This window comes from Nerophis ophidion, linkage group LG13 (assembly GCF_033978795.1).
Source record: "Nerophis ophidion isolate RoL-2023_Sa linkage group LG13, RoL_Noph_v1.0, whole genome shotgun sequence".
Taxonomy (NCBI): domain Eukaryota; kingdom Metazoa; phylum Chordata; class Actinopteri; order Syngnathiformes; family Syngnathidae; genus Nerophis; species Nerophis ophidion.
The window spans coordinates 42,894,484-42,906,025 of record NC_084623.1 but is presented as its reverse complement, the minus strand read 5'-3'; positions in this window follow the sequence as shown (position 1 = coordinate 42,906,025).

Here is an 11,542-nt window from a genome sequence, read left to right as displayed (position 1 = left end):
ATAAAAATAACAAAAAACTTGTTAAAAAATAAACAAATAATTCAATTATAAATAAAGATTTCTACACATAGAAGTAATCATCCACTTAAAGTGCCCTCTTTGGGGATTGTAATAGAGATCCATCTGGATTCATGAACTTAATTCTAAACATTTCTTCACAAAAAAATGAATCTTTAACATCAATATTAATGGAACATGTCCACAAAAAAATTTAGGTGTCAACACTGAAGTTTATGAACTTACATTTGTTAAAGTTAAAGTACCAATGATTGTCACTCTCACACTAGGTGTGGTGAAATTTGTCCTCTGCATTAGACCCATCCCCTTGATCACCCCCACCCCCCCGGGAAGTGAGGGGAGCAGTGGGCAGCAGCAGGGCCGCGCCCGGGAATCATTTATGGCGATTTAACCCCCAATTCCAACCCTTGATGCTGAGTGCCAAGCAGGGAGGCAATGGGTGCCGTTTTTTTATAGTCTTTGGTATGACTCGGCCGGGGTTTGAACTCCCAACCTACTGATCTCAGGGTGGACACTCTAACCACTAGGCCACTGAGTAGGTCATATTTTGTTGAAGTATTATTCAATAAATATATTTATAAAGGATTTTTAAATATTTGCTATTTTTAGAATATTTAAAAAAAATCTCACGTACCTCTTGGCATACCTGCAAGTACCCCCAGGAATACGTGTATCTCCATTTGAGAACCACTGAATTAGTGAACCGATACACACTGCAGTTTGTTGAGTGGTTGACAATCTTAAAGCACCGCTATTCAACTGACGGCCCAAGGGCCACATGCGGCCCGCCAAAGCTTTTCATTTGGCTCGCAGAACACATCACCCTAATAGCCTTGATGAAACCATTCAAACTAGGGTTGCTCTTATATGCAGCACTGTCGCAGGGGGCCACATGAAAACATGTTACAATGAGTATAAGAAGACTACTTATTTAATCAAAAAATGGTACATTTGACCTTGAAAAAATTCAAAATAAATTGTGAAAATAAGACTAAATTGCAATTTTAAATTTCCCGCGGAGTTTCTTGTTGAAAACGTCGCGGAATGATGACGCGCGTTTGTGACTTCACGGACTGTCAAGAAATAATACCAATACCTTCAAAAAGTACTGTATCGGCATTGGAACATCCCTATATTCAAGTGATCCTTTGGCGTACCACTACATGGAACCCGCGAACCAATAGTTTGAGAATTACTGGGCCATAAAAATTAGCTTTGGATGCCCGTTTGGCAGATTAGCCTCCTGTTGTTTGACTTTTTTAACCCAGCTAACGGAGATTCTCGTTCGTCTTTTCGGCATAATTATTTTTTCGGATTTTGTTGGTGTAGCTTCCATGGTGGTCTCCGTCTCTTCAATGTTGTTGACAACCATGTTGCCATCGTAAGGTTGTTTCAAGTGATTTAAAATATCAAAATAGCATTGTTGCTGCAATTATGTTAAGTACAGCCCAAACGAAAAATTTCAATATAAACATCGTGGACATATTGCACCGCACTAAGGCACACCATTCGGAATTGTAACATTAACCGTACCTGTACCACTACTACTAATCATGTTAACTATAAATATAAAAATTGTGGTTTTGGTCCCTAAAAACACAAATGTTTCAGTATGGTTTTCAGTGATAACAGAGGCGGTTTTTAGTCTGGGGATCAACAAAGCCTAAGAACAACTTGGTTTTTTATGAATGTATCTTTGAAATTGTGATACTTGCATCCTGTTTTCCAAACTAAAATATGACATGAGTATTAACTGTGATCTGTGAGCTCTCAGGTGCCCTTGGGTTCAATCTGATATTCAGTCGACGAAACAGTTAAAATTGGTCGTAGCTCACAGTTTCCAAGATGACCGGAATGGTCGTGAAGCAGCTCAGACAGCAGCCAGTAAATAGTTGAGTTTCATGTTGAATTCAAAATGTATTATCTTGTAAATATCAGCCTGATCTCAAGGTGCGCACACTCCAAGGTGCTTGGCAGGTTCATGTATTATTTATGTCTTGTCTTTCAAATGAGCAGTGTTTTGGGAGGACATTAAGACCTTCCCCTTCAATCTTTTACTCACCCACACACAGCCAAGATGACGTAATGCTCATGTTTTTTTTTTCTTGGAAACTGTCTTGCTGTGAAATCAAATATGATTTGGAGCATACACATTCTGTACATATCCAAGTACATATACATACATACACTCATGCACATAATCACGTTTCATCAAAAATATATCTACTTTGTTGTCCTAGGGGAAACTGAGTACCACATGGCACACTGACCAAGCTTAACCCATTGTTACTATAACAATCTACTAGGTTGTGTCCCTCTCTTCCCCTCCATATTTCGGTATTCCTTTTTTTTTCATCTCTCTAGTTATCATTATGTATACGTATTGTTGCATTTGAACGACTGTATTGTTCATAATAGAGGTAAACTATTGGTATTGTTCATGATCAATAGCGCTTTTTCTATTGGTATTTGTATTGCACCAGTTGTAGTGTAAAAATGCTCAATGTCATTTCTATATTGGTATTTATTTCACTAACTGCTTATTTGCTATCACTTTTACGATCATATTTGTTTATATCATATGTGCTGGTGTTCTATTGTTGTTGTTATTTTTGTTGTTATTGTTGTGTTTGCTGTTGTTGTTTTTGTCTCTCTGTCCAACCCCCCTCTTATCCCCACAATTTCCCCCTCCATCTTCTTTTTTTTCTCTTCCTATCCCCTCCTGCTCCGGCCCGGCTGCACCAAATGATAATATAAATACATTTAATAAAGTCAAATTCAAATAAGGCAACAAGAGAAGTATCCTACACTTCTCTTTTGTAAAGTAAATCTGAACAGACGATATGGGCTTTTACATCAAATATATGATTTGCCTGAAAAGCTGGACAGGACAAAAAAAAAATAAATATATATATATATATATATATATATATATATATATATATATATATATATATATATATATATATATATATATATATATATATATATATATATACCAGTTCGAGATGCTACCTCAGTAGAAACATTTAAGTCTCACCTTAAAACTCATCTGTATACTCTAGCCTTTAAATAGACCTCCTTTTTAGACCAGTTGATCTGCCGCATCTTTTCTTTTTCTCCTCTGTGCCCCCCTCCATTGTGGAGGGGGTCCGGTCCGATGACCTTGGATGAAGTACTGGCTGTCGGGACCCAGGATGGACCGCTCGCCTGTGTATCGGTTGGGGACATCTCTACGCTGCTGATCCGCCTCCGCTCGGGATGGTTTCCTGTGGACGGGACTCTCGCTGCTGTCTTGGATCCGCTTTGAACTGAACTCTCGCGGCTGTGTTGGAGCCACTATGGATTGAACTTTCACAGTATCATGTTAGACCCGCTCGACATCCATTGCTTTCGGTCCCCTAGAGGGGGCCGGGGGGGTTTCCCACATTTGAGGTCCTCTCCAAGGTTTCTCATAGTCATCATTGTCACTGGCGTCCCACTGAGTGTGAATTCTCCCTGCCCACCGGGTGTGAGTTTTTCTTGCCCTGATGTGGGTTCTTTCGAAGATGTCGTAGTCGTAATGGTTTGTACAGTCCTTTGAGACATTTGTGATTTAGGGCTATATAAATAAACATTGATTGATTGATTGATATAGATATATATATATATATATATATATATATATATATATATATATATATATATATATATATATATATATATATATATATGAGTTGCAGCAGTATATTTTAGATGAAGTAAATGAAATCAACTCTCACACTGTTGTAAATAATAACCATGACTTGTAATTGTTCACACCTATTACTTTAAAGAAGGTTTTGTAACATAAATGGGATGTAGCTGTATAGCTCTTTTCTACCTTCAAAGTACTCAAAGCACTTTGACACTATTTCCACATCCACCCATTCATACACATTCACACACTGACGGCAGGAGCTGCCATGCAAGGACCTAACCACGACCCATCAGGCGCAAGGGTGAATTGTCTTGCTCAAACTCGCAAATAAACAAATAAGTCTGCTTGCTGATGAGTGATTTGGAGGTCCTTTATATCTCCCTTAAAACACAACTAAAAACATCTAAAAAGTGCCAACAATATTCCATTTACATTTCGTGACTTGAATATTAACCAACTATTAGTGATATTGGTATTACAAGCGCTCACACAGAAAAAACTATTTATAGCGGCCCCTTGATCATGAGCTTGTGTGGCTTTTGCTGACATCATCGAGTGTTAAGGTGCTTCCTCGCTTCCCTTGCTTGTGAAAGTTTTCTACTATCCAAGTTCTCACCTGGATAGTAGAAGGAAGAGGATGTAATCTGACATGTTAGTACACTTTGACAGCCAATTTAGACCCGATAAAGGCAACAACAATCGAAAAAGACGGTTGGTTTCACCCCACTTTTCTTCGTGCGAATTATGAGTCATTTTTTAATCTAAAATGGGGATTTAACAAGAGTCTCTCAGTTGGCATCCTTGTGATAGCAGACATTTTGTAAAGTGATGTTTTATTATGTTTGTTGGATCTCATGAAGTCTGCAGTGATGTAGTGGGGGAAAAAGCGAACGTTGTGATACCTTTTTTCAATTAATACGCTGCGATTGCAGTATATGTCAATATTAAATGCTATTATAAATGTGCCCCTTACTACATTACATACAAACTTACATCATGTATTTAAAACTTCAATGGAGATGTTTGGATCTCTTTCGAGGGCTTTTATAGGCAGAATAGAGCGACTTCCTCAGGTTCCATTGTAAGAAGTCTTTTGATTGCATTTATTTGATATTTGATACTATAGCCAATGAGGAGGCTCTGCTTAAGCCTCCTTTCTCTAAATCCTGTGGTTGAATCTGAGGGGTTGACTGCCAGGAAGAAAATACTCAATTATAAGGCACGGAGAGCATGGGACCTATGATTTTTTTCTGAAATTATTACTGTTACTGTACGATGCTAATATGATTTTTTTTTAATTAAAGAATACAACTTTCTTAATGCACTTTATTTGACATAATGGAGGTTATTATTAGCTTAGGGGAGTGTCTCCACACTGCGGATGGAGCCATAATTAGCTGCCATATTGGGTCTTAAAATTAAAAGGCCTTATTTGGCAATGACGATATTGTACTTTCTCACAAAAATCAAACGATCAATCGGCACATCCCTAATCAAACTTACCAACCCTCCCGGATTTTCCGGGAGACCCCCGACATTCAGCGCCTCTCCCGAAAACCTCCCAAAATTCAGCCGTAGCTGGAGGCCACGCCCCCTCCAGCTCCATGCGGACCTGAGTGGTGACAGCCTGTTTTCACGTCCGCTTTCCCACTATATAAACAGCTTGCCTGCCCAATCACGTTTCAACATCTATGGATTTTAATAAAAAAACTGCACACACATGGAGAGGAAGCAGAAGAACGAGGAAGTTACAGCCACGGCAACGCCGTCTGTAATAGACTGATCCATGTTAACTGTTGCCATCTCCTGGTGAATGTTGGCTATAGCGTTATGGAGTTGCTTTTTGATTGGCCGACAATTTACGTGGTGTTGCGCACCTGACGGCAAGTGAGGGAGCCTGTTCTGAAGCCCACTGCAAAGGGACATAACTTCATCACCTCGCCTGGTTATTGACTCCAACCCAATATATTACACCCTCGACAGGCAAAATGAAGAAATAAGCTTGCAAGTTCCAAAACGAATGGAAATAAGAATTTCAGTTTATCCAGGAGAGTTCGAAGGGGAAGGGGTATGTTGCCTGTAAATTTGGTAGAACAGACCTCTCCATTGAACACGGTGGCCAAACGGATATACTCAGTCATGAACGGTCAGCGGACCACAAAGCGTCGTTCACAGCCCAGTATTATGGGCCACCTCGCAAAATGGAGACCCGTTGGTGTAACTTATGCTGAGACAAAGATGGCTATGCTGATAGCTGGAAGCAACATCCCATTCTCCTTTGCGGATGTCTACAACAAATCTGTGAAGGCTATATTCCCGGATTCGGAGATCGCTCGCCAGTACGCTAATGGCAGAACAAAGGTTACTCAAATAGTGAAAGGTAAGTGTTTTTTATTTATTTATTTTTTTTTGGTAACCAGCAAGCACAGTACGGTTAGTAGAACAACTGTGTTTTTATTACTGTGTATTTGATAGGTGCCGTCTGAAATTCAACTATTTCTTTTATTTATATTATATATAATACAATAAATATATATTGCTAGAATTCACTGAAAGTCAAGTAATTCATATACATATATATATATATATTTGAAATATATATGAAATACTCGAGTTGGTGACCCCCACCTCGCGACATCGGAGGTCTCAAGGTTGGCAAGTATGTCCCTAATTGTCACGTCAGGTTGTAGTTTTATTAAACCATGCCCAGGTCAAGTTGCATACAGTGGTTTACAAGCAAATTATGGCTTGTAAACCACTGTATGCAACTTGACGTCACCTTTTTTAGAGTAACTTTGCAGTCTAGTCGATCTTCCTTTTGCAGAGTGTCCCTTGCACAACACTGACTTTATGCAGACATTTGCCCAACACATTAAGTGATATCTGTGGACAGAACCCTGCAGTCTCAGTTAAGATGAGGATATTATCTTCATTTCGTGTGAACCTTTTTTCACTATTCCTCTTGGACTGCCTGAAGTCTCCTCTCAGTGTCCTGTCCTTGATTCCATCCTTTCAGTGTTGTCCCTTGGCTGATCCGCAGATAAATTGTTGATGTCGTTCCCGTCTTGTTTTTTTGTCAGAACAAAAGCCTGAAGCTGTTCTTGTTCATGTATAACAAATGTCTCTGGTCATCCATTCTTCTATAACATCTGTCTTTGTGAGCGTTACGGGAGAGCTGGAACCAATCCTAGGTGATTTAGGGTACACTCTGTACTGTCATGTGGCCATACTTGCCAACCTTGAGACCTCCGATTTCGGGAGGTCGGGGGGTGGTGGTCGTGGTCGGGGATGGGGCGGAGACGCGGTTGCGATGGGGGGCGTGGTTAAGAGGGGAGGATTATATGTAGATATATGTGGAATATATTTATATTATTCATATATATTATATATGTATATATATATATATATCATATATTATATATATTATATTATTTATTATTATCATTATTTATTGTGAGCGAACTGTGGTGCTGAATATCCCCCAGGGATCAATAAAGTACATTCTATTCTATTCTATGTACAGTAGAAGGCAGTATTGTCCTGTTTAAGAGGGTCACAACATTGTTGAGTCAGGTTCTCATGGAGCTGGAGGGGGCGTGGCCTCCAGCTCCGCCTGAATTTCGGGAGATTTTCGGGAGAAAATTTGTCCCGGGAGGTTTTCGGGAGAGGCACTGAATTTCGGGAATCTCCCGGAAAATCCAGGAATGTAGGAATGAATGCATGCGGCATACATGGACAAACAACCCCTCACACGAGTGGACTATTCAGAGTCTTCAATTACCCTAAAATGCTTGATTTTAAGATGCAAAAGGACAACGCTCAGAACTCAAACAACATGCAAACACAAATGTTCAAACAAAGATGTGAATCATTGATATCATGACTGTGAGCTTCACCTGTACGTCGACTTGGACTTGGGCGTCGACTCGGACTTGGACATCGACTTGGACGTCGACGTGGACTTGGACGTCGACTCGGACTTGGACATCGACTCGGACTTGGACGTCGACTCGTACTTGGACGTCGACTTGGACGTCGACCTGGACGTCGACCTGGACTTGGACGTCGACTTGGACGTCGACTTGGACTTGGACGTCGACTTGGCGGTCGTCTTGGACTTGGACTTGGACGTCGACTGGGCCTTGAGCGTCGACTTGGACTTGGACGTCAACTTGGCGGTCGACTTGGACTTGGACTTGGACGTCGACTTGAACTTGGACTTGGCGGTCGACTTAGACATGGGCTTGGCGGTTGACTTGGACTTGGAATTGGCGGTCGAATTCAACTTGGACTTGGCGGTCGACTAGGACTTAGCGGTCGACTAGGTTTTGGCGGTCGACTAGGACTTGGACTTGGCGGTCGACTTAGACTTGGCGTTCCAGCTCGGCGTGGTGCAGGCGTTGGAGCTTGGCGTGGATTTAACGAACTGAGGTAGAATCAAGGCTTAAATACTCAAACAAAAATTGCCATCAGGTGTGCGACAAAGGCATAGCAGCTGGGACAAAGAAGAAACCATGAAAACGAGATAAAACAGGAAGTGCACAAACACAGGGATCGGCAGAGTCTAGAACTAAACATGATCAAAAACATAACAGGCAAAACCATAAACGATCCGAGTCGCGTATCGTGACACTCATTTGCCAAAGCAATGTATATTTAATGTTTTTGTTTGCCTGCAAAACTTCTGGCTCTTCCATTGGTCTGCCTTCGCAGAGCTATAAAATTATTCTTTTTTATACCAAATGTGAAACGACAAGAGTTTTATACTTTTCGACTGTCTGTAAGGCCATGCTGAATTCCGACTAGCAGGTGTGGTGATACACAGAGAGACATCGGCGACACCCTGGCAGTAAGATAAGCATAAATATAACTCAAAAAATAATACCAGAGAGATACATTTTGCATGGACAGATTCATTTGCCTTCTCTGCCAATGACACTGTCTTATCTGTTTGCGTAGTATGTAGCATTAAATTAGCAAACAACAAAATTGAATATAGAATGACATTTTCAAAAAACAAGCCAGCTGTATTTTCTGAAAAGAATCAATTAATTGGTTAATCTATCTATTTAAAACAGTATAATGGTGACAACTTCAAGTTATTTAATAGATTTATATTTCATTGTGACAAAAAAGTAGAGGAAACAAAGAGAAAAAATGTGTCTTTTGAATCTGAGACGTGATGGTTCTTTGTTTCTTAGTGGGTGTAACAAGAAAAAAAATCATAAAACAGACATTCTCAGCAATGTCACTTGCCACTGAAAGTGAGGTGTAATGAAACTAGTGGGATGCAAACAATCAAGGAGGACTATTCACGGCCAACAAGAGGAATTACCAAGAGTTCCAGTGGTCATTAACACAGAACACTCCTGGGGATTTGTACCCTTGCTGTAAGTGATTCACTTCTGGGGGGGTAACAGTTACAGTGGATAGTGTGTGGCTCTAGCATGACAAGGACTATAGAAATATACATACTGCATATGTACTTTTCAATGTATATTAAGTACATATCATACTACACTAATGGTCAAACATGCTGCAAATCCTCAAAGTCAAAAACACTACATATATACATACATACATATACATATATACTTTTCAAAATAATGAGGACCACAAAAAAAATGTCATTATTGTTTTTTTTTTCTTCTATTTTTCATACATTTTTGAAAAAGCTCCAGAGAGCCACTAGGGCCGACCCCCGGCCTAAACAATATGATTTCAGGCATGTGGGTTTTCCTTGATATCTGTTGACCCCTCTGTTCAATCATAATTAAATTCAAGTCCAAACCCAAGATATTTGAATTTATATTTGCCTTTAAAAATGTATATATCTTTTATGTACAGAGCTATAAGGCCCCTTAATTGCCTTGACAGGAACATATTATTAATGCATTATGTCAGGGATAGGGAACCTATGGCTCTAGAGCCAGATGTGGCTCTTTTGATGACTGCATCTGGCTCTCAGACAAATCTTGCTGACATTGCTTAACGCGATACTTATGAATAATTTTGCTGGTAATCACAGTGCTAAAAATTAATGAGCAAAATCTAAAACATTCTCATGCATTTATATCCATCCATCCGTTTTCTACCGCACCTGTTCAAGAAGTCGCAATAATGGTAAGAAGTATTTTATGTCACGATGCGGGGGGGTTTGCAGCTTTCTGCGGTGTCGTTCTCCCAGTAAGGCAGACGGACTACTCGGGACATGGCATTTAGGTAAAAACATGATTTAATTTTAACTAAAAAAATATACAAACAAAAATCGCTCACAGCGGAGGCACAACTTGGTCTAAAGAACAAAGCTAACGCATAAACAGACTATGAACATAAATCAAACAAAGCTTACTTGGCATGGCATGAAGCACGAAACTATGGCGAGGCATGAAACAAGTCAGCACAGGGAGACAGACTGGCAAAACGAGCTTAAATACTGCCTCTGATTAGTGCTAGAGAAGCAGGTGAGCGAGCATTTTGTCCACCAGAGACAGGAGGACAAAATGAGTAACCAAGGAAACCAGACAAGGGAGTGGAAAAAAAACAGTAACTTAAAGAGTCCAAAGGACAAACAGCACATGGCTAAACAAAAACATGATCAACAGACATGACATTTTATTTATTATTGGTTAGCTTCAGAATAACAACGTTATTAAAAATACTAATAGACTTATTATACTCTAAAAATGTTGGTCTTACTTAAAAATGCACGCATTTAGTTGTATTCAGTGTTAAAAAATATTATATGGCTCTCACGGAAATACATTTTGAAATATTTGGCTTTCAGGGCTCTCTCAGCCAAAAAGGTTCCCCACCCCTGCATTATGTGATGCATGCTGGTATAGAAATCAAAAACCTCATCCAAACGTAACATTGGCTGCCTTTTTGAGAGTGTGTTAGCATTTATAGACAGGCGATAAAAAACAATTAAGTTTTAATGCACAAACAACTCTCGTATCCATCTCTAATTTAGCCTTCCAAAGCTAAATCCAACATACTTAAATGTTTCAAAAATTAGACAAACACACAGCCAACTGAATATTAGCGATATACTGTATGTTTATTCAATGTTGGTTTTTTTCTCCAGAAAAGACAAAAAGGGTCCATCTAAAGCAGAAGTACCCATTAAGTCGATCGCTAGCTACCGGTCCTAAAAGTTAGTGATCATCGATCTTCACTATAACATCACTTGATTGACATTTGCGGCATAGATCTGGACTATCTTTCTTGCCAGTTGTGTGGTATACAGAGTTATTGTTAATCAGTTTGGGGTGCACAAATGCGTGAAAAGGTTTGTGTATCCTTTATTAATAACCTCATAATATACAACATGTGTTTCATTCTCTTTCATCTCTTTCATATTTTGTTCAGGGGTCTAAATTAAGCCTGAATCTCACATTTCCTTTGATACCTTCTTTAATGAATCTATTCCTCTATGTCTGCCATCGCGGCACTAGAAAATGTTTTGTTCTTCTAATTTGTGAAGCAAATTAATCGTCGTCTCTTCATTACAATTGTTGCTGTTTTTATTGAACGGTATCTGCTTCTCCTCCATGAATCGCCACCTTAACGTGGTGGAGGAGTTAGAGTACCCAAATGATCCAAGAAGCTACAAATTCCTTTTAGGCTTTCCCAAGGCAAACTGTCCGAATGTGATGGGTCGGACTAAAAATGGGTCAAAAAGAGTCTTACGAAGAAAAGAAAATTGAGAATACCGGGGTCCCACTCTGGAGCCAGGCCCATGGCACAGGCTGATTAGCAAGCGCCTGGACACTGGGAAATCCTCCACGGATCCCGGCTGAACATAGCAAGCGACCCACCATTGGATAGCGGTCCAAGGCGATT